We start from the raw sequence: 6,280 nt of genomic DNA, 5'->3' as shown, positions 1-6,280 counted from the left end.
GCTTTTATTTTTCTTCTCTCCCGAGTGCTCCGAATGCGTTGGAGAGTCGCCGATGAAAAATCGATCTTTCCACGTTGGCCGATTGTAACGCAACACGCGCGCGACGCAACGCGACGCGACGCGACGCGGTACCCCGCGCGCAAGAGGGTACGCACGCGGTTTCGCCACTCGCGCGCGCAACGAGAATTGCGTCCGGTTAAATAGCAATATCCAAAGAGCACGGTGTTTAACGACGGCCAACGGTGGCGGCGACGGGTCTTTCAAGTACTCGCGGCGACACGCGACACATAATTTCCTCCACGGCCGACCCTTGACTAATTGAAAATCTATATACGGCCGCGTTACACGGGTTTCCACCTTCCGCGGAAAGCAGTCAGTACTGCGGCATCGGCACCGGAGGAGAACGAGGCGCCGAGGCGCACGCGAGAGGGTTGGTGCGGCGAGTCGAGAGGGACGGGGGGGGTGTAACGCCGACGTATGAGGGAGAGGGAGGAGAGACAGAGGGAGAGAGGGAGAGAAAAAGAGAGAGAGAGAGATGCGACCAAGTCGAGGAGGTGGTAGCGACGGCAGTACTGCTGCTGCTGCTGCTACCGCTACTGCTACTGCTGCTGCTGCTGGTACCGCTGCTGACTGTGGTGCTGGTGGTGGTGGAGGTGATGGCAGTGGTTCTGGCGGTGGTGGTGGTTGTGCCGATGGTGGCGGCGGCGCTCGAGGAGGGCGGAAGACCACCTGGCAGCGCGGGGCGGAAAGAGCGCGAGAGGAGGATGGAATGATCGGGCAGAGAGGTCGAGGGGGTTTGGGGGAGCAGGAAGAGGTGGAGGAGGAGGAGGAGGACGGACGGACGGACGGCGGGGGAGGGCAGGGTGAGTGAGTTCGAGTTGGTTCCTGGGCGACTGCGCCGTTCTCCAAGTCGATGATCGCTGCAAAATCTTCCGTCTCTCTCTCTCTCTCTCTTTCTAGCGCGAGAGGACCGCCTCTCTCTTTCGGTGCGTTCCGTACGTACGCGCTTCTCACTTCCACCCTTGCCGTGTGTGTATACGCGTGTATGTTTCGTATGCGCCGATGCGCGTATATGTGTACGTGTATACGCGCGCGGCAGAGGGTGGGAGCGCGCTCGCGCGTCCGTGCGGGCGCTAACGAAATTGGCGAAATACGCTCCGTTCGGAGGAGCGCGGACGGAGGCTGCCGCGCGTCCGTCCCTCTCGGACTCGCCGGCGTATCGCGTCGTCGTCGTCTCACTTTCGACCGCGCCGCACCGCCGCGCTACCACGTCGGGTCTCGGCTGCTGCGGGAAAAACGGTCGGCGGACGAGAGGATAACGCGGAAGTTAGTTGGCGATCGTCCGGGGCGATCTTCCGTACATCGGGCTTAATCCTGTGGCCCGGTAATAGGATCGACCGGCGATCCCTCTGGGAGTATCCGGCGCGACTCTCGAGATTTTCGAATTTATGGGGGAATTGCGGGCGTACGGTACGCTTCTTGGACGCTGCCGTATGGAATATGCTCCTCGCCATAAATCCGAAATTCCGAGTGGCCCGAACGACATCGCTCCATTGTTGGGCCGAGAGTGTAAGGAGAGTCGTCGCCCCGCGATTGTCCTGCAAAGACCGCCCAATGACATTTGCCGGGGAATCCAAGATATATCTTATTTATAAATCAAAATCTACTTCATTTCTCTCCTGATTGAGCTGAAATAAAAAATATCTCCCATCATGTGAATCTGACTCGCATAAATGATATTTTCTGGCATATAATTAGATCTCTGTGACGCACCGTGCCTCGAAACAACGTATGTAATATTTTAACGCTTGAGAGGATGCTATTTTAGAGCGCTCGACAAATAGCGATGTCTAGCTAGCTATCTATTTAAGTAGCGTTGCTCTTTTTTCCTTTTTTAACCCTTTCTTTCTAATTTTCATCACATACTGCGTGCAAACGAATCGGTGCATCTCGAAATTGCGAGTGCAACAATATTACATAATGGCACTATTGTTGCGGTGACAACGCGCAATATAATTTCAGATCTAAATTGCGAGTAAAAGAAACAGCATTATGTTAACGAACGTAATTAATGTATATATACCGTAGTCTTTGCGACGTGTAGCTACTCGAGATATGTAGCTACACCGCCCCGGTACGCGGGAAATCTCGGGATGAGTATTATTCCTTATTTGAACCATAAGCTCGGTATCAACTCGCCCGCGGCGGCGTAATGGGCTTCTCCTACGCGTTACGTCAAAAAAAAGATGTAAAAAGAATAAGAGGAAGGGCGTTTCGTGCAGCCACTCGCGCTCAGGAAGGAGCGCTGCCGTATATAGCGAAAGAATTTCTCTCGCATTTCGAGTTATTGCACTTGACAGGTTTCTCGCCCCTGCACTCACACCGCCGCCGCCGCGCCGCGCCGCGCGCTACCGAGGCGAGCGCCGGCGAGCTTGCGGCGAGAAACGGGAAATGGGAGGATAAGGCGAAAGTTAGTTGGTGATCGTCCGTGCATCGAGCTTTAATCCTTTGTCCCGGTAACGGGATCCTGGCGTTAAATCCCTTCGGTCTCGCATCCGCGGAGGATCTTTCGTACTTGTCCAAATAAGGGCGGTAATTTAACACCGCGGAGACGAGCGAGAGCGAGCGGTCATTTCCACCGCTCCGCTCGAATCTCGGGCGCCGTAAAATCCCGAATTTCGCTTCTCGATTAACTTCCACATTATTTTATCCTACCATCTATATTCCGCTCTTACCCGACTTTTCACAGTTTTCACCGTTATACCTTTATATGAATTGCTGATAGTTTTTTACAATTGCAAAGATTGAAACGATAGTTTTTGAACATCAGCGAATTTCGAACGAATGTAATTTCGCCTGTTTGCTCGGCAAATTCTTCTTTCCCTTTTTTTTTCTTTCCCTGTTCCAGTTTTGCGTTATTCGATTTTTAGCAGCAATAGCTCTCGCGGTTATTCTTTAAGACGGGAATCACCCGAAGCGATCATTTCGACCACTGGCGAATTCCAAATAGGTCACTTGATAGACCTCCCTTGGTTATGTGATAGACTTTTGCGGTTTTTCGACTTCCCATCTAGCCCTGTGCCCTCTTATAGTTCTCCCGTTCAAATAACGCCGGCGGTCTTGTAATACTACTGGAAGGATCGAAGCGGCGATTTTGTCCGTCGGGGAATTTTAAACGTGAGTAATCCGGCTTTCTACTTGAGAGATTCCTACATTTTTCAGACTGTCCATTGCGCCTTCACGCTCTTTAATCTTCAGCGGTAATGGGGACCGCTATATAAATAGTTTCTGTTTGGAAAAAGAAGATGGCCGCTGCATAGATATATAAGGGCTTCGTGATAGCTTTTTTCTTCAGGGAAGGAGGTTCGCGCGCGCGCGCACACGTGCAGAATCTGCTGATTAATTTTGACGAGAGCGAGAGTTTTCTAACTCGTGTTGGAGAAGGGGAAATTCTGTTAACGGTTCAAAAGCATAATATTGGCGCAAACGGTATACCACCAGTGTTAAACGTTATTCGAGGATCGAATCAGAGTCGCGTCTTCGTCGCGCTCTTCGCATAGTTACACGTTACATAAAGCAGGTGGAAGAGTGTTTCGCATAGTTTCTCGTTGCCACGAGATACGCGCCGTGATATCATAGAATCTCTTTCGCATTTGTGAAGTTATTGCGCTTGCCTGTTCCCTCTCTTCTCGCTTCTTCGCCTTCTTTTTCTCCCTTAGGTAAATAGGATATTTCTATAACGCAAATTTCTGCCTTTCTTACACATATTCTTGTTTTCCGTTGTGTTTTCTTTTTATTTTGTGATTCAATCGAGATAAAAAAAAAGCGGGGATAAGTGCGAGAGGCGCGGTTAAGATTCACCGGTGATCGTTGGAGATAATTTCCCGTGTATCGGGCTGAATCCTGTAATCTGACAACAGGATCAGCCGCCGCCAAGTTCTCAGACGATCGGAATTTCGTTGGCTTTATTTAACACGTTCGATGTTGCGCGGATATATCGCCCGTTCTCTGCGAGAACCCGTGCTGAAGGCAGGTCATCTCAATGTCTGGAAATTGTAACGATCATTCCTATCCATTGACTCCAGAAATAGTATATTCTTGGAGAAAAATATCCCCCGAAGTAGGATATCATATATTCTTTCAATATTTGATTATTTGTCTTCAGTCGATATTAAGACTCCAACAAATAGATTCCCATCCTCTTCGCTCGATTAAACATTAAGGTGGGAGATGGAAAAAGTTGAGGCAACTAAGCTGATCGGCGGGACCGTTAGATCCCGATATTCGCCTAACGATCGGACTGCGGATTTCTATTTAGAGGCGTTACGTGAGGCATGAAGACGCATCCGGAATTCGTTAGAACGTGTATTTCGCTATTGCGTCGATTAAATAAATTCCCGGGGCACAGCGGGGAGCGGGAGCGGAAGGGCGAAAGAACGCGGCGAAAACATTAAAGAGTTTCCTTCACACTCGGGAGTTTCCGTAACTCGATAGCTTTCTCGCCTTGGCGCACTCCCGGTCGGTTCTTCTTTGGCCGACCGGCGCGGCGGCGCCTTCTGCACAGGATAAACGGCCAGTGGATGAGACGATAACGTGAAAGTTACTTGGTGATCGTGTAAGGCAATCGTCCGTGTATCGTGCTTAATCCTCTGGCTCTCTGGTAACAGGATCAACATCGAGGGAGAAGAAACTTTTTGGGGCAGGATCGCGCACACGCGCGCGCCGATTAAATGCATCGCGTATTTACCGGATCGTCGCGTAGTCGACTCGCCCGTCGAATAAATATTCGTCGTTTCAAGCGCGCAAATTGGCTGAGAAGTCAGAATCCCCGGAAAGTAACGGAGGAAGATGTCGAACGTGTGTGTAATTGATTAAACGCGATTTAATGAATTCACGAGTGACGAGAGAAATGACGACCTGTTGAAGTGACGCTCCGAAGGCTTTTTTTTTTTAATTTATTTTTTCCCCTCTTTGCCGCCCGTTGTACTCGTCGGTCGTTTGGCGATTTGCGCATTTAATTATGCATATTGAAATGCAGGTAGCGTGTACGAACACTGTATTAGAGGCGAGGTCCATTATATAACAATCGAAAATAGCCCGGTACAAACGTGTCGGTTTTATATCCCGTAAAATGAGCGCCAATCGATATTCGAAAACCATTTGATGAAATGATTGCCGTCGAGTGGATTAACCGGAAGTTCGGAACAGCCGATGGTAATTACAATAGATCGTTCGCATTTGGATCTCCATTTATGGATGGATAACTCTGTAACGTTCTCAAATTTCTGACAGCTCCGCGAAGTGGATTATGGTTAGGATACTTTCACAAAAGAGAGAAGGGATTGGTTTGTGTGGTAAGCATACATTGGTGTCAGTATTGGTAACCCAATAGATCGACTTTATAATTAATGTGTTTGGTATAATATGAATTGACATGAAAAATCAATAGGAGAAAACGAGTAAAGGGAAAATTTAGCTCTATAATTATACTCAGGAAACGTCGACGATTTGTAATGTCTATGAAAATTAAATATTTTATCTATTTCTAGATAATAATCCGACTTACATAAATTTTACATATCGTGAGTAAGCTTTTAACATTATGAAATAAATGTCGGACACTGGTTGAAAATTTATTGATTATGTGATTTAGATTCAGCTAAGTTTAATTTAACGAAGAAATTTCGTTGGGTCGATGTAATGTCGCTCGGGTTGCGGACAGAAAATTTAGCGCTGATAAATATTGCATAAATATAAGACGTAAAAAATGCAGGCAGGCAGGCGGGTTGAGGAATTTCCTTCACGTTCCGAGATGCTGGCGCTGCTGCTTTCGACGGTGCCAGGCGGCGTTGTAACTCTTCGACCAACATTACCGTGGGGCTCTACAAGAAACGCGGCGGGCCCCGCCGCCAGACGGAACGATCCCGCATATCGATCTTAATTCCGCAGTCTGGCGAGCAGATAAGCTCCCGGATGCTTAGCATTCAGACGATTTGAATTTTTAGCCGGCTAGCCAAATTTAGTCGTTTCTCTGCCCCGCACCGCTCCGTTCCGCTCTGCTCCCTAGGAGGGAGAAATCGCCCTACGCGATTTGCTTCCGAGCTCGTCCTTGCAAATACGTTATTCAGACGCGAATCTCCGAATACCAGCGGATCAAGATATCCTGAGACACCGGCGCATTCCGTCGTCTCTTGTCGTATGTAAAAGAAAATCAATGAAAGAGCAGACCAGATTTTTGTTGTATATTAAGTGAGGAAAAGCCTCGGCTTTTTTAAGTAAT

The 6,280-nt window shown here is 48.7% G+C and overlaps 1 protein-coding gene across 3 annotated transcripts in view; it reads left to right on the top strand.

Annotated features, from left to right (window-relative positions):
- LOC139816866 (uncharacterized) overlaps window positions 1-6,280 on the top strand; it is a 184,404-nt gene that overhangs the window by 23,644 nt on the left and 154,480 nt on the right. The window lies entirely within an intron of this gene.

Source organism: Temnothorax longispinosus, chromosome 7, assembly GCF_030848805.1.
Source record: "Temnothorax longispinosus isolate EJ_2023e chromosome 7, Tlon_JGU_v1, whole genome shotgun sequence".
Classification (NCBI taxonomy): domain Eukaryota; kingdom Metazoa; phylum Arthropoda; class Insecta; order Hymenoptera; family Formicidae; genus Temnothorax; species Temnothorax longispinosus.
This window is presented reverse-complemented; position numbering and strand designations above follow the sequence as displayed.